The following is an 18,459-nucleotide window of genomic DNA, read 5'->3' as shown; positions in this document are numbered from 1 at the left end:
TGCCGCGGAGCAACTGGGCCCGTGCGCCACAACTACTGAGCCTGTGCTCTAGAGCCCGCAAGCCGCAACTGCTGAGCCCACGTGCCACAACTGCTGAAGCCTGTGCGCCTAGAGCCCGTGCTCCACAATAAGAGAAGCCACTGCAATGAGAAGCCTGCGCACCGCAACGAAGAGTAACCCCCGCTCACCACAGCTGGAGAGAGCCCGCATGCAGCAATGAAGACCCAACACAGCCAAAAATTAAATTAAATTAAATTAAATTAAATTAAAAAAAAGAATATTGCTTACTTCTCATTTTATCCAGTCTGCGTCTCCTCCAGTACCATCCATTTTAAGGTAGAAATGCGAGTTTGTATTTTTTCCTCTTCACATAACTTTCCTGCTGGTGGGTCTCTAGTGTCAGTTGCAGCTGTCCTCAAACTCGGAAGGTACAGTAAAATTAGTGGTTGCAACCCGGTAGCAGGGTTCTTAGTACTTTCTGCTTCAAATTCTGTCAGTGCTTAACCATTTGTGTCACCTAGAGGTGGATATTTATTATTTCTGCTGTTCTGGGAGAAATGTTAGGTCTTGGCCACGGGCCTTTGGAAACAAGGGCCTGGGGATTTGCATCAGGAGGGACATGGCTCTGTGTGCTTTCTTGGTGCATTTGAACTTTGCTGACAGTACTCTGGAGGTGGGATTTCTGTTTCCTGGCACTCGTTCCCCATCCCCCCCCTTTTTATTTTGAGGAAGGGGGAGGGCCAGGATATTCTGCTCTCTTGTTCCTAATCAAGAAGGAATTTTTCTCATCTCTTTTTTTGTAAATACAAATCTGTGTTAGTTACTAGGGTGTCAAACAGCCAGAGAATTTAATCTATAACAGGTTTAGGTATAATCCTATTAAAGGTTATTCTGTGTCCTTTGAAATTTTGATTAGCTGGGGAACTGCCCATGTTGAAATCCATACAGTCTTGACTGAAGGGAATTTGGCTCCTAGCTACAGTTGGCCGGTAGGATCATGTTTTTTATTGTTGGTTTTGGGATTTTTTTTTCTTTTTTTTTGCCTTACCCAGGATCATTTCTCTTCACCCACTATTCTCCTCTATTTGAGAGTTTAAAAAACTCTGTGAAAAGTGAAAAATCTTCGTCAGTAAATAAGAGAATAAATCAACTAGCGTGTATCAGACTAAAAAAGCAATCTCCTCATTGGTTTTCAGTGTAGCAAATACTTCATAGTCAGGGACTTCGTCTGTCTTGTTGATGACTAAATCTCTACTTCCTAGAGTAGCAGCTGGCACATTGCAGGCATTTAATAAATATTTGCTGAATGAATGAATGAACCAATGACAGTTATTTGGCTAAACTTGAGACATTGACTAAGGATAATTGCCTAATTTCTTTATTATGATCATGTATAAACAGGACAGGCTAACATAAATGTCTTTCAAACCATCGAAGTGCTAGAATGACATTTCACTGTCGTAAGCAAACAGGTTTCTCTCTGTGGGAATATCATATCCATGTTTGGTAAAGCCAAGCTACATGGTAAAGGCAAATAAATCCTCACACGAATCCATCTTTGTGGTTCTTCCAAATTGACCAAAGGATGTTTGCACTGTCACACTGCTCTGCTATTTTATTACTTGAAAGGGGAAGCATCAAGACTCCTTTGTTTTCTACAGGTGCATTAGGGGTACTTATCATGCCTGCTGCTCCCGGTTAGACTCAGTGTTCATGATGCGCCCTCTTCACTGTGACTTCAAAATCAATGATAAAGAATCGGGCAGCATTTGATTGTGTGCTGGTTGCTACCAGCCTTCTCGATGATGAAAAGGCTTCAGACAAAGATGGTAAACTAAGAACTCATGTCTATAAAGACAATTTGTTTTTTTGTTGTTTATTTTATTTATTTATTTATCTATTTTTGGCTGCGTTGGGTCTTTGTTGCTACGTGCGGGCTTTCTCTAGTTGCGGCGAGCGGGGACTACTCTTCGTTACCGTGCACGGGCTTCTCATTGCGATGGCTCCTCTTTGTTGTGGAGCATGGGCTCTAGATGCGTGGGCTTCAGTAGTTGTGGCACGTGGGCTCAGTAGTTGTGGTGCACAGGCTTAGTTGCTCCGTGGCATGTGAGATCTTCCCAGCCCAGGGCTCAAACCCACGTCTCCTGCATTGGCAGGCGGATTCTTAACCACTGCGCCACCAGGGAAATCCCTATAAAGGCAATTTGGAAGGAGGGGTGACAGGCTGGATCCTTTCCCCTTTTTATTATAACCTTTCCTCATTTTTATTTTCCTCTCCTTCTTTTACTCGTTTCCATTTTTATCTCCGCAGCTTTTCTTTCTTTGGTCTTCTTTTTTTTCTTCTCAGTTTCTTTTTTCTTTTTTTTTTAAATTTAATTCTGAAAAGAACTTTATTAGCTTTATCTGAGTAGTCCTTCAGTCAGTTGTGTTTATATCTTTTTTCTACCTACAAAGAATTAAAAAATGGTTTCTCTTCCTGAATACCATGTTTAAAGATTTTTTCTTTTTTTTGTCTACGAAGTTTCTCTTAGGTAAACATTCCTTCCTTCCTCCTGCCCCTTTAAAAATTCATCAAAGTTATATAATCACCTCTCAGAGCTTCTGATTGGCATGACATAGTGAATGTTGTTATCAATATTCTGTTCAAAGTAAAGAATCGTGAAAGTTGGTCTTTTAGGTAACTTATGAAGTAGAAATCTAGGTGACCTTGCTGACTAGTATACAAGCTATGACAAATTATTTTCATTAGATCTACCTTTACCCCATACAGACTGAACAAAAAGAAAGGGAATTGTGGTTTACACAACAAGATAGTCATGACTGAGTAGTTAAAGAAAGTAAAACATAGATTTATATTACTATATTGAAATTATTTAGCATAAGTAACTCATCTTATTGCAAATCTGATGCTACCTAGTGACTTTATATTGTTGATGCTAACAAAACAATGATGACATTTCCATCAGGGAATCAAAAATAAACGAACAAAAATACACTCAATAACTTGTCCTATAGAGACCATATTAGAAAATTTTAGTAGCTTGTAGATGCTGAATTAAAGGTTTGAGAATTATGAATTGCCTTTTCTTTATTAAGCTAATATATTGAAATGTTTGCTAAAGTTTCATAATCATTAGAGGACTTTTCTGAATTCAGTTATAGGGCTAGAATGTATTTCTGAGCAATTAAAGACATTCACTTATGTATAAAATATGCTTACATAAACTTTTAGATGTGAACAATGTGTATTGAAAACAGGAGTCGAAAGTTCCTTTTGTGTCTTTCATAATTTGCTGGCTCCATCACTGAGAGGCTAAGTGAACTTATAAAATGCCTTACATTTTCCACCAAATTGAGCAATTAATAGGCAAAAATTCGTACCTGTCTTGAACAAATTGGGAGGTGGAGGTGGTATGTAGCACAAGAAGTAATTCCAAACAGAAATATATTAATTGAATAGATATGTTATTCCAGCTTAAGTCTAAAGGATAGTGGTAGGCAAGGCACTGGATATAACCCAACAAATTCTATTGGTATGTTGTATTCATTTGACTCTTTAAGATTGGAAGAAAGAGACTGGCACCAATTACACTTAGTAATGAGGATTCGTGATAAGGAAACAAAGGAATAACTATATTCTTAGCCAACCAGATACTCCTTGTTCCAAACATTCCCAAACAGAAAAAAAACACCAGACAAAAGGGGAAGCTCTTCTTCATTTGGAATGCAGATTGACCATGTGACCTACTTTGTAATTAGCATCTACATTTCTCCAAATTAAAGATATGATGGAGACGCTCTACCCCATCCTATACAGAACTGCCCTTTGGGCAAACTTTCAGGTCAAGCTGTTTCAGAGGCAGTTGTCCTCTCTAGGTAGAGCCCATGCACCAATCCATGGCTGTATTGTTGTGGCTAGAATGGCCAGAATGCGGAATGCAGGCAAATACCTCTTGATACTTTAATTTTTTCCCTAGCAAGAAAGAGTGACAACAGATGATCATTTGGAAACTTCATGGTTTATTCAATACATGTGTGGGCTGAAACGAGGCTGGATAATTTCCCTCAATTATCTGGATGAATCAGGCAAAGTTGTTGGTTCTTAACCTCCAAAGTGAAGATAATTATAGCTTAATAGACTGTCTCAGAAGGACAAAAGTCTTGGATTTTATTTTCAAAATGATTATAAATAGACATCTATCGTGTTTGAATTGTAAATGCAGATTAAAATAAATCTCATTTAGTAAAAACCAAAAGAACTGTTAGGAATATACTTCCCTTATCAGCTTCCCTCAGTTTCCTTATCTGTAAAATGGGGATAATGAGAGAAGCTACTCAGATGTTTGTTGTGAGAACTAAATGAGTTAATACAAATAAAGTACTTAAATTAGTCCCTGGCATGTGCTAAGCACTTAATAAATGTTGGATTATTATATTGTTATTAATAATTGCAAATACAGATAAACAATATTGTACACAAGAGAGAAAAATAAAAATTTCTGAAGAAGGTAGGTATTCTGAATCTGTTAGATAATCTACTAGAAAGGTACAGGTTTCTCGGGTTTTTTTTTAAACTGAGACTGGAAAATACTTTGCTATTCAAAGTGTGTGGTCCATGAACCAACAATATCAGCCTCACCCAGGAGCTCATTAGAAATGCAGAGTCTCAGGCCCCAGCCCATACCTGTCCACTCAAGACCTGCCATCTAACAAGACGTCCAGGTGATTCCTATGTACATTAATGCCCATTTATTTAAACATAAATCCTGTTTAGGAGCTAATTTTTTCAATTGGTCTTTGTTTTCAGGTTATAATATTGAATGGTATGCTGATATGTCTAGTTTATTTTATATCGCCCATAAAAATTAGACTTTATGTTCTTTTCTCTTGACTGTCTTGGACATCCTTTGTAAAAGAGGCCACCTAGAAACACCTCAGAAAGAGCGAATGAGCGCCTCAGTTTGCACCATTACCCCTCACTGCCTTCAGCATGACGAAGGGTCACCTGTCTCACTGTCTGCTGTCCAAGGTGCAGACCTGCTTCCCCCACTGCCCAGTCACCCTGTCTTTACCTCTCTTGCTTTGTACCCTAAAAGGAGGTGTGTTTATGCAAGCTTGGCCTGCTCTCTGCTTTGGAGTCATCCTCTTCCTTATCCCTCCAGCCCTGGCATGTTCCTCTTGCAACACCTGCCTCACCGCACTTCCTGATGGAAGCAAGGCAGTGGGCGGTCATCTCCACCTGCTGCTGCGTCCTCTGTGACGTCCTTGGTGGAGGGCTGTGAGTGCACGGAATCACTATGGAGCTAGCTTCTGGTCCGAGGAAATCACTCCGTAGAAGGGAATCAGTGTGGCGTGACATGAACGCGCGTACAAACACACACACACACACACCCCCTCTCCCAAGGACAAATATCGATTCTCAGAGAAAGTACAACCTAAATCAATGTTTTTCAAAATGCCATCAATGAACCTATTCTCAAGGGTTCATGAGAACATTTTTTGCCTTTAAAAACAAAAGAGGGAATAAGTTTAGAAACACTGGTGTAAACCCATAGGAAGAAGTAGAAGCCTTTTTCTAATTGTCCTGTAGCTTCCACACCTGCCTGTCTCACAAGAGCATTATTTTATATGCGTCCCAGCATCACCCCCTAAACACTGCCCCACTTCATAATCCAAATGGACATGCATCTCCTAATGGCTGCTCCCCTGGCCACCCTGCAGCCTGGAAGGGGCTACTTTATCTCCCAGAGCTGGAGCCAAACTCCTCTCTCTCTGTCTCTCTTTGAACTTGCCTGATGGGAGGGTTGGCTGCCTGGGGCCCCTCACTGCAGCCGTGGTCTGGGGTCTAGCTTTCCTGGGAGCTCACAGGCACATGTCAGCCCCTTTCCTGTCTGCGGTTGAATTTGACTGAAGTACTCACGGGTCCCCGAGGAATGAAAACGGAGTAGAGGGAAACCTTCTCTTTCTATGGAATCTACTTTGGGATGTTTGTATCGGGTTGGCCAAAAAGTTTGTTCGGGTTTTTCCATAAGAATGAACATTTTGGCCAACCCAATAGATATTTTTCCAAATTCCAGAAGAAAATCATCTTTTAGAATTTGTGATGTAGTGAAAGAAATACAGGACTGATATTCCCGAGACCTGGCCGTGCCCCTCCTTTCTCAGCCTCAAGCCCCCTTAACTATAAAATGAACTAAAATCCCTCACAGTGCTGAAAAAACAGTATGTTATGCTTAAATATGTAGTACATGATTTATTTTATGTTTTTTCATACTACTTATTTTTTAAAATTTATACTCTACTTTGTTTGTCTCAGAATGGATTTAAGGGGCTTTGAAAGGATACATAAAAAATAGCAAGATAGCATAAATTAGAAATATGTGAAGAACAAAAGGGGAAAACAAAGAAAGGACATAAAATGAGCCAGGCTGTGGCTACCGCATCCAGGCGTGCCTTGAAGTCTTGCCCTCTTGCTTCAAGAAAATGTCTCAGTTGTGTGTAAACCCAGATAAGGCTTATGAAAGGAAAGTTCCATAACTCTCCCTGTAAGCAAGGCAACCAGTTAGAGTATCTGTAGCAAGTGTGGAAAATCTTCTTGCTTCTAAGGACCACTGATCTCCAAAAATTTAATCAAGGACATTAACTCAAAGACAACTATATTTTTTTGAGAACGATATATATAATTGTTCTATACATTTATTTTTAAATTAAGAGCAGCCACCTTACGTATAAAACTATTCAGTAAACTAGCACATGTAGGAAACAACCTATTCCAATTCCATAGTGTAGTCAGTTAAAAGGGGAGCAGAATTCAGGAGGGTGAGGCCTGCAGGCAGCTGGAACATACTGTCACAGAGAGAAGGAACACACAATTACTGCTCTGAGTTGCTAGGAGGCTCAAGATTTCAGATTCAAGATGAGTGAGTGGGTGGTCTGATTGTAAAGTCTGATTTTAAAACAAGGGCTAACAAGACAGACCGGAAAGTGTTCCCTGAAAAGGCTTTTGCTGTTTGAAGCCAGTTGTAATGCCTCATTTGTCCTCTGGGTAGGGGCGCTGGGGGGTGGGAAGCTTTATTAATTTATGGATGAAGAACTAAAATCACAGACATTACCAAATAGGTACCAGTAAGGTTCTCATCTCTCTAGCCTCACCGTTTGCCAGCGCCCGCCAGATACACCTTCAAACATAGGCTCACACACGCACACATATGCGCACACGTACACACTCACTCACGTACCACTCACACATATACATTCACACACACTCTGAGCCTTTGCAGATTGCAGAAAGGGCCACACTCTCTCTCATGTCCAGTTTCAAGCACAAGCAGGACCCTCTTCCCCATCTGCAGAGTTCTCCCATTTTCCATCCCCATTGCTCTCGCTTTCCCCAGCGAACCCCATTTGTCCCTTATGATCCATTTTAAACATCCCTTCCTCCCAGCAGCTTTCTCTCCAAATCCTGGATGGGTAACTTCCCTTAAACAACAGCTTTCACAACAACTTTGCTCAAAATAGTACAAAAGAGATGCATTGCCCTAACATCCAACTTTGTCAGGGGAGATGGGCCAGGGCGCTCCAGACACACATTCAACCCTTGGACATGCCGGTACCCAGTGTGAGAAGGACACAGAGAAAGCACAAGAGATTAGAGAACTCAGATGGATGGAAACAGATGGGATATTTAGTTATTTTCAATGCTTTTTTTCTGGGACTGTCACATGAAATGTGTATCTTATTTCCAGAGAAGTCTCAGGGGAAATAGCTGTCATGAGGTTTCATTGCAGAACTCTTTAGTACAGTACAAACAATATCGTGGAGGACAGAGAACCTAAATCGCAGACCACAACAATCAGGGCTGCCCCAATTGCAGTTCAGTTTACCCTGTAACTTCTTCTTACCATGAAGTGAAATGTTTACTACAATAAAACAGTGCAGTGACCTTTGGGTATTAAGTCAGGTTTCATGCTCCAGGACAGTGATCAAAATATTCTCATGCTATTTTGTTTCCCTTCCAAATGGAACCAAAGGGCTTTAAGAAAATTTACTGAATCCTTGAAAAACTAATGATCCCTTTACAGCCTCAGGTGAGTTACTGCAAAATTTAATTTCTGCTAAGCTACCTGAGATTGCAAACAGCAAAATAAATGCATGGTATGTACCTGTTTGCTGCGTTTCTGTTTTTCTCTCTGACCCACACTACAGAGTGTGCCATGCTCTTGCAAAACACTTGGGGATGCCCAGTGTCTTGCAGTGACCTTAGGCATCTGTGACATTGACTTTTGTCCCTCCCGGCCCATGAGTAGAGAGAGTCATGGTTCGCCCTTTACAAGCCCATTCATCTTGTTATGAAGTTCATTCAATGGCTTTTTTTTCTTAATCGGAGGAAAATCAACTTGTTTTTGAGAGTTTCAACATTGGGAACAAAAGAATAGATACCCAGGATTATATATAATATTTTTAAAGTGTTGTGTATCTGTACATTTAATCAAACAAATCACATGTTATTTATTTATATTTTTGGCTACCTAGAATCTCTTTCCTCCTTTGTTGATGTCCTTTTGGTGAATTACCCTTCCTCCCTTTGTGGGCCCTTGGTAAGACCATCAATCAAGGCATGTCGCTGTCCCCAAGCAAAAGGACAGCCTCATGAGCTAGGTTAGACCAATTTTGAGTTAACTGATTGGAAAATAAAATGGTTGCCACTGATTCGTTCCCAGGCTGGGACCCTGGTGAATTAAGCTCTAATTAGGGGCTATAGACTAATTCCTGCTACCACATCCTCCAGAGCTACCTTGATTGCTGTTCCCTTCTCAGTCTGGTTTTTCCCCAGTCTGGCTTTTCAACCTTCCCTTCAGTTCTGTGAGCTACTACTACCTTTCTATTTTTTTTTTTTTTCTGCTTAATAAACCAGAATAGGTTTCTGGTGCTTGGAACCAAAGAATCCTTATTATGAAAGAATTTATAACCAGATGTGATATAGAGGATAAAGATAATAAAGATTACAAAAAAAGGGGGGTGGGGATGAGATAATAACTCAGTGTACTAGTGAGAAACATTGGAAGGATAGTCAACAAGAACCATGGCCAAAATCCTGCCACAGACTCAGCCTAGGGAGAGGACACCACTGCTGCTGCCACTTTTCACTGAGTGCTCAGCAGGCTCTGGACTCTGAATGCTACTGCTGCCATCTGTTTTCTCTGAATAAAGGGCATGGTTGCTGCCCCCTCCACCCAATCAGAATTCTTCACTGTCCCAAGTTAGAGAGCAGTGGGTACATATATCTGACGGAGTCAAGGTCACATGTGCATACCTCAGCTGTCCAGGAAAGGAAAGTGAATATCTGCCTTTTCAACTGCTCTAGTGGAAGGGGTGAGCTCTACAGTGAAGACTTCTGCAGATTTGGTTGGGGCAGGGGGGTTCTGCTGCTGGGCAGCTCGTGTCTCTAATTTTCAGAAAAATTATTGCGTGGAGTCAGAAATGAGTCAAAAGTAAGGATTATGAGAAAGATTACAACAATATGATTGATGGTAGAATTTCAAGTTAATTAACCTGACTGAACAGTCAAAATTAGACCTGTATGGAATATATAGAATATAAAGCAAAATGATTGATTGATTAGTATTATTTTTATAAAATCAAGAATTAGATATTTCTTTCCACATTAGAAGCCCTAAGACAGAGGCATCCAGCTAAGCTACACCTGCATTCCCGACGCACAGAAACTGTGAGATGATAAATGTTTGCTGTTTTAACAGGCTTAGTTTAAGAGTAATTTGTTACATATCAATTGGTAACTAATGCTTATATACCTAATAGCAGAGCTTCAAAATATACAAAGCAAAAACAAATATAACTGCAAAGACAACTAGACACATCAAAATTATACTAGGAGATTTCAACACTCCTTTATCAATAATTGATAGAACAAATAGAAAATAAAAACGGTTATAGAAGACTTGAACAATACGAGCAACAAACTTGGTCTAATTGATATTTATAGAACACTCCACCACTAACAGCCAAATACTGATTTTCCAGTATATATAGAACATTTACTAAGATAGACATTCTGAACCATGAAATAAGTCTCAGTAGGTTAAAAAGTATCTTAGATACAGTGGAATTAAATTTTAAATCAATAGTACAAAGTACTCTGGAAAATCCTGAAATATTTGGATTGCAAATAACACATTTCTTTAAAAAACTCATGGGTCAAAGAAGAAATCAAAAGGGAAATTAGAATGTATTTTGAACTAAATGAAAATGAAACCACAACATATCAAAATTGGTGAGATGCAGTTAAAAGTAGTACCTAGAGGGAAATTTATAGTGTTAAATGTCTATATTAAAGAAAAGGAAGGTTTCAAATCAATGACCTCAACTTCCATATTAAGAAACTAGAAAATCAAGAGCAAAGGAAAAAAGCATTAGTATAGGAGAGCATACAGTAGAAGCAGTAAGTAGTAAATATTAGAAAAAGAGAAATACTTAAGATCAGAGCAGAAATCAATGAAATACAAACAGAAAAGCAATAAAGAAAATGAAGGAACTAAAAACTTGTTCTTTTATAAGGTCAATAATATTGATAAATGTCTAACCAAACCAATGTAGAAAAAAAGACAGAAGACATAAATCACAAAATTATTCTGTAGCTATTAAATAAGTTGAATTTTTAATAAAGAAATTTTAATTGTCATAAAGAAAACTTCAAGCTCAGATGGCTTTCTGGCAAATTCTACCAAATATTTAAGGAAGAAATAATGCCAGTTCCACATAAAATCTTCCAGAAAATTGAGAGAGGAATACTCCCCAACTCATTCTATGAGGCCAGAATTATTCTGATACCAAAACCAGGCAAAGATATTATAAGAAAACTATAGACCAAATCCCTCATGAACATAGATGCAAAAATTTTAAACAAAACTAGCAATTTGAGTTCAACAATATATAATCAATAATAATCAATAATTCATCATGGCCAAGTATGGTTTATATGAAGAATGCAAGGTTGATTTATAATTTGACAGTCATTCAATGTATTTCACCATATCAGTAGACTAAAGAAAAATCATATGACCATTTCAATAGATGCAAAAAAACCATTTGATGAAATCCAACATACATCTTAACAAAAACTCCCTGGAAAATACTAGGAATGGATGGAATCTACCTAAAAAGCCTATAATTAATATCATACCTAATGGTGAAAGACTGAATGTTTTGCCCCCAAGATCAGGAACAAGGCAAGGATATTCCCTCCCACCACGACTGTTCAACACTGTACTGGAGGTTCTAGCCAGGGCAATCAGGTGAGTAAAAGAAATAGAGGCATCCATATTGGAAAGGAAGAGGTAAAATAATTTGAATTCTAAGATGACTCTAACCATCTTCAGAGAAAATCTGAAGGAATTGACAAAAAAGGTACTAGAACTAATACGTTTCAGGATATAAGATCAATACACAAAAGTCAATTTTATTTTTATATACTAGCAATGAGCAATTGGAAATTGACAATTTAAAACAGTCAATTATATTAACATAAAAATATGACTTCAGGATAAATCTCATAAAAGATGTATAATACGTATAAACTGAAAACTAGAAAACATTTCTAAGAAAAATCAAAGACCTAATTAGAGATACATGCCATGTGCATGGATTGCAAGACTCAACATTGTTAAGATGTTAGTTCTTTCTAAGTTTATCTACAGATTTAGTGCAATCCTGATCAAAATCCCAGCAGCCTTTTTTTGTATAAATTGACAAGCTATTTCTAAAATTCATGAAGAAATACAAAGGACCTGGAGGAGCCAAAACAACTTTGAAAAAGTTGTTTATTTTTCTTTGAAAAAGAAAAATAAAGCTAAAGGACTTACACTTCTCAACTTCGACTTATTATAAAACTATGGGAGCAAGACAGCTGGTAAAGATGCACAAATGGACCAGGGGAACTGAAGAGAGACCCACACACATACATGGACCATTGTATATTTCAATAAAAGTATATTGTACATTTCAACAAAGGTGCAAAGGTAAAGGAAAATATTTGTTTTTCTCTCTTGTCAACAAAGGTGGAGAAAGGATGATTTTTTTCAATAAGTGGTGTTGGAACAATTGGATATCCATATGTAAAGACATGAATTTTGATATATAACTCACACCATGTACAAAACTTTCCTGAAAGTGAATCACAGATCTAAAAATAAAACCTAAGACTCTAAAACTTTAAGCAGAAGATATAAAAGGAAATCTTTGTGAGCCTGGGGTAGGCAAAGACTTCTTTGACATAGCACCTTATAGGTTATTGTGAGGATGAAATAAAATAATACAAGTAATTAGAAGAATTCCCATGGAATACTCAATAAATGTAACCACTTATTGTTAAATGTAAACATTATGCATGCTTTTCAATTTGAGCTTGTATTGGCGGTTGGATGTAGAGCGGGATTATGAGCCACGCTGTAACTGAAGTTCAAAGATGTTAAGTGACTTCAATTATTCAAGTCTGATCATATCAGACAAAAGTGAATTTGGCTTCAAGCACTGGCATACTTGGCCAACAGAAGCTTCAACAAGTATGGGTTCATTTTTCTCCCATAACAAAAAGTAGGGTGGGGGGCATTGTTGGCGATGGCTGGGTGGCTCCACGGTCAGGTCGGGACCCAAGATGCATGGCTCTGCGATTAAGCTGACTTCCTCTCAGGAGTGTGAGAAGTCTACAGCATCGCCATACGCCCACTCAGAGGAGGGGCAGGCTGGGGATCTCTCTTCACACCTTCCTCTTGTCAGGGAGGAGAAACCTCTTCTGGAGACCCCATAGACTGCCTCTTACATTTCATTGTCCAGAACTGAGTTATATTTTCCACCTCTGGGTTAGCAGCTGGGTCCACCTTCCTCGAGATGGAAGAATCTCTGCCATACACCTGAACAAAATCGGGGTTTTTTTAGCAGGGAAAACGGAGGACCGACTCTGTTACCAGCGTCTGCCATGGCCACACCAACGACCGTGGAGATGCCTGCATTCAAACCGGGTCTTATGACTTCAGTTCACTTGCCGCTGCATAAAACCACCTAGGACGGTGGCGCTGTGCCAGCATTGGGATACAAAGATGAAAACCCACATTCTCTGAGAAGACAAAAAGCAGCTATAAGAACAAACAAATAAAATACCATTTGAAATCTACCACAGTGGACATCTATATCCATATCCATATCTATATCTATCTATATCTCATATATATTACATCGGATACATGGAAGAAGTCAGACTGCAGGAGTTAAGCTGCCCAGAGGAGGCTTGAAAGCTGAGTGGGCATTTACCAATTAGTGTTGACCAACAGGGAGAACAGTAGGTTCAAAAGCAGGGAGGAGTGAACAAGCGAGGCATTTTCAGAGTTCAGTATTACTTTATAAATTTGAAACTTAAAATGCAAGAGGTGAATGATAGGACTGCCAAAAGTTGAGGCTAGACAGGTAGGCTGCGTATGTTCTGTAGGTGATAGGAGTCAACAATGGAAAAGCCTATTTGATCAGGGAGTGTTACGATCAGATTGGTGAACGATAACTGGAAAGATCATGGTACGGTTTTTAGTTCAGTTTCATCCTTAGGTTGTTGATGGGCTATGGGAAGTTCATGCCTACCCGGAGATTTTGGCAAGTTTCCAGGAGGTGTATTAGTTTCCTAGGGCTGTGGTAAAGTAACAAAGTTCCAATCAACTGAGTGGCTTAAAACAACAGAAATTTATTATCTCACAGTTCTACAGCCCAGAAGTCTGAAACCAAGGTGTCAGCAGTTCCCTCTGAAGGCTCCAGGGAAGAATCCTTTCTTGCCTCTCCAGTTTCCGCTGGCCCCAGGCATTCCTTGGTTTATAGGGAAATAACTCCAATTTCAGTCTCCATCTTCACGTTGCCCTCTTTTTTCTGTGTTTCTATGTCCTCTCTTCTTATAAGGACACCAGTCATTGGATTTAGGGCCCACCCTAAATCTAGGAAGATTTCATCTGGAGATCCTTAATTATATATACAAAGACACTGTTTCCAAATACTGTTACATTCTGAGGTTTCTAGTGGACATGAATTTTTTGGGGGGTGGGAGGGACCAAACCATAGTCTCATGGTTTGTTCTGGCTCTGAATTTCTGCTCATCTTAACATCTTAATCTCACATCTCATTTTCTATGGATATACAGTTTTCTTTGCTACACACCAGCCCAGATGTGGAGCTCAGTCCCTTTCTTTCATGTGCCCTTAATCCATTCACCCAAGGTATTTATGGGCATAGAGACTTTATTGAAGTTTTGGAGTAATGGATGGTGCTCACCTTTCAGCAGCACACACATAAACTTAGACTATTAGGAATTCAAGTTTTTAAACATCCTTTGTTTAACCCACCCCTGGAAATTTCTCATTCACAACTTTTTATCAGAACCCAGAATCCTGCTTGCTGCCTGTTCTGCTTTCTCCTTTCTACTTGCCCTGCTAGCTTTTCCTCTCCAGACTCCTCTCTTCTGCTCCCCGCTCCAATTCTGATTAATTTCTTACAAGGTTTGTTTGGATGGTGTGTTTCACTGTCCTTTCAAACCCTACCCCCAAAGAGGTCATATGCACATCAAGGACTTTTGCTGAAAACAAACAGTTCCGTCTAAAAGGCGCTCAGAGGGCCATCTGTTAAAACGCAAACTGTTTCACCTACTACAGGAAAAAAAGAATTATAAACAGCACAGAATCTGGAAACCTCTGTACACAGATTATAAAATCTTCTACTCTTTGAAGAGGTTGAATATTTTTATTTAAAAGAATTTCCACTATAATACACTTGGGAGGCTCGTTTAAGTAGTTCCGTAGTGAGCTAAGGCATGGATGGAGATAGATGTGTTTATTGCTGCCTCACTAACAAGAAGCAAACAGTAAATTCTATGTTTATCTCTGCACATGTGTGAATGACATACGTATGAGATATATATTTATCAATACATATGTACGCGTGTGTGTGTATAATGTAATAAGTACTTTGTCAAGTGATACACATCGAGTACCTCATTTAATCCTCACAATTAGGAGGTAGCGAGTGTTATTTCCTCCATTTTACAGATAAGGAATTGAGGCTTAGAGATGTGAGATGCCTCCCCAAAGTTCAATAGTTAGAGATAGAGCCTGTCTCCAACATCATCCTTGCCTTAACCCATTGATCTATCGCTGCCTAAGGACATAGGCTAAAATGTGGGCAGGGGACATATCTGTGAGGAGGATAACAGCTGATTAAAATGTACCTTTCTGCATTTGCTAAATTTTCTACAATGGCTGTATATCATATCTGTAATAGGAAGCCTGCTCCCCCAGCACCTATAAATGTTATAAAGAGACAACACACCAGTTTCATAACTGAGATGCAGTACTGTTATGAAAAAAGTCAACGTTAAACTAGAATAATATAGTATTAATGCCTAATTTTTGTTTGATGCTTTATAAAATACAAATTATGTTCACATGCATTATCTCATTTAATCCTTGCATAACCCTGTGGGTTGTAAGGGTAAATATGATGAAGTATTATTATCCCCTGCTTTTGTTTGTCAAATGAAGGTCAGAGAATAAATTGACTCTTTACTCTCATAAAGTCATGGAAAGGAGTGGCTGGACTGCAGCTTCCCAGAGGACCAGGGTCATATATGAAAGGTCCACACGGTTGTATCTCCAGCCCCTGGAGTATGTTACCTAGAACATATCACAGAGTATGTGCTGAACAAATATTTGTTGACGAATAAATGAAATGCAGTGCCTTGCACTTAGTCGTGTCTTCTGTCCATTGAACTATGTCTCTGGTCACTCGAGATGTAATCTTTTTATTGCAATGCCCAGTCAGGCCTTTAGAAGACCACCATCTTCATCACCGCATTTAAAAGGGGTTGCACATAAAAATGGAAGGGCTTCAGAGAACTGTTTAAGCATTTTGTGTGTGTGTGTGTGTGTGTGTGTGTGTGTTAAAATATGCATAACATACAATTCCTCATTTTTATCGTTTTAAAGTATACAGTTCAGTGGCATATAGTACATTTCATACTGTCATGTAACCAACACCACCATCAAATTCTACAACAGTTTAATCACCCCAAAAGAAACCCATGCCCCATTAAGCAGTCCCTGCCCATTCCCCCTTGCCTCCAGCTACTGTCTCAATGGGTTTGCATGTTCTGGATATTTTATATAAATAGATTCATATAATATGTGACCTTTTGCGGCTTATTTCATTTAGCATGTTTTCAAGCTTCATCCACGTGGAGTTTCATCAGCACTCTATTCCTTTTTATGGCTGAATAATAGTCCATTGCATGGCTATGCCATTTAAACATTTTTTATAGGTAGAAAGTGAGTCTAGTAGGACAAGAGATTGGGCTGAAGAAGAGGAAACTAAAGCAGGACGTCACTTGGACTTCTGGTTTAAGAGGACTTTATTTAGCAAGATGCTGAGAAATTATTCTCCAGGTTTGTGAAGGACAAAGTCAAAGAAAGCCAGGGAAGAAGGAGGACAAAAGAGATTCTTGGCTGAGCTCAAGGGAGGGCTCATCTTGATGGTCAGGGCAGTTAAAACGAGAAGCGTCATGGAGGGGAGCTGTGGAATTGGAATCCCTGACCTTCAGAACGAGAAGAGTCATCCCGTCATGCAGATGAATTTCTGTGGGGCGTTCACCACCCAAAAGCATGGGACTACGCCAGGTGATATTTCAACATCACTCTCATGCTGCATGAGAAGGAAGACACAAAGAATAGAAAAGTAAATCCCAGAGAGTCTATGAAGATACAAAAGTGACCATTTAGGTACCTGCAAAAGTAGCTTCAAATTATGTAAATTGGGTATAATGTTAAAAAGGAGCAGGTGACATTTTGACAGAAAAAACAAATTAAGTAATGGCCTTGATTATAATTTATGGCATAAAGGAAAAGTCAACTTATCTTCTGGATTTTATTTGGGTTAGAGATAATTATGTTTAGGTAAAAAGAAGTGAAACTCCTAATTGCAAGAAACCATCAGTGCTTTACAGAATATCTTGTGCACCACCCCTACAAAAAAAAAAAAAAGAGAGAAAAGAAAGCACGGTTATTATTTCCTTAATTTCCAACTCAAGTTGAATATAAATTACCTGGAAGGAAAAGTTATCTGGGAGAATTAAAAATATTGTAAATTCTCAAATCATTAGGTGCTTTAAAAAAAACACCCACCAGTGCTTTCACACCAGTTTTAAGTTCTAATCCTTGCATGCTTAAATAAACATTACACACACAGATGCAGTGTGTGAAGCAGGCTCGGCTTTAAGAGAGAAAGATTACGTTTCTGTGTTTACCCAAGAGCCGGCTAAAACACATTTCATTTGGTCCTGACACAGTTTTAGAAACTGGAAAGGGAACTTTATGTCTTTAAACACACAGACTGAACATGGTGTGTATTTTAGAGATATCATGAGAAGTTTCTCTCTTCCACCTTTTACTGAGCCATCAAAGAGGCGATTGTGTGAACAAAATAACACAGTGACATGACGCATTCCGTATACATCAATGTATCAAACCCAGGAAGAAGCCTTCACGCTTACTGGACTAGTGATCAGCACTGGACCAGCATAAAAATCTGAGAAATGGAGAGTGTTCAAGGAAAATTCACATCAAAAATAAGCACACCAAAAATCTTTGTTTTTGTGCCTACTTTGACCTTGATTGACTTAGGCGCTGAAAACTTAGTCCAGGGCCTCACTCTGACTTTCAGGGGTTCTAGGCACCTTTGCCTTCATGGGTCCAGAATTTTTAAAATATATTAAAAGTTCTATTTTATGACTGTGTTAGTAAAGAGATGAATACAATCCAGGCTGGATTCATTACTAGACAGTCATTATTATTATAGTCAGTTTTTTCTTCTGATTTTAAAAGAAATGAATATTAAACCATTTTCACAGCCCTCTAGAAGCTTGGGGGGCCATATGTCTGTGCCTGCTGTGCTCAGCGGATTCATCGTCCCTGAGTCAGTCAGTCAACAAATATTTAGCCCATATGGTGAGCCAAGCTCTGGACTAGGTCCTGGAGGAGTAGGAAGAAGTGTAAGAAGTAATTTACAATGTGGTTGCATTGAGGGAACTTACTCATAGATGAGTAAGAGACCAAGACTCAACACAAGGCAGTGGGAGGCGAGGGCTGGGTGGGAAGGGCAGGGGAGAAGGTGAGGGTGAAGAGTAAGGACGCAGCGTCTTAGGTAAGAGGGTATTATTGCCTCCAAACGATTGTTTCAAGGGCCCGCGTGAGCTTGATGACAGCAAAAATGTTAAGAAGGAAACAGACTTGAGAGAAGGACATAAAGATCAGGAAGGGTAGGAAGTCACTGAGGATTCTGTGGTGTCCGATGGCATCTTACACCACAATTCTTAAAGCTTTTGTGTCACGTTAGTATGATTTCCTTGTGAGTTGGCCTTCAGTA

At 39.2% G+C, this 18,459-nt stretch overlaps 1 long non-coding RNA gene across 2 annotated transcripts in view; it reads right to left on the bottom strand.

The window, feature by feature from the left end:
- The window catches only part of LOC309631256, a 38,010-nt gene extending 20,052 nt beyond the window's left edge, over nt 1-17,958 (bottom strand). The window contains exon 1 of one of the 2 annotated variants that reach the window (XR_014246150.1): nt 289-17,958. This is a non-coding gene — a long non-coding RNA (uncharacterized lncRNA). The remainder of the gene's footprint in view (nt 1-288) is intronic. The other variant, XR_014246151.1, reaches the window with a different exon arrangement.
- Nucleotides 17,959-18,459: the final 501 nt, after the last annotated feature.

Source organism: Balaenoptera borealis (genome assembly GCF_965194805.1).
Source record: "Balaenoptera borealis genome assembly, chromosome: 6".
In the NCBI taxonomy this organism is placed as follows: Eukaryota; Metazoa; Chordata; class Mammalia; order Artiodactyla; family Balaenopteridae; genus Balaenoptera; species Balaenoptera borealis.
Note: the sequence above shows the minus strand (reverse complement) of the source record. Positions and strands in the feature narration are given on the sequence as shown.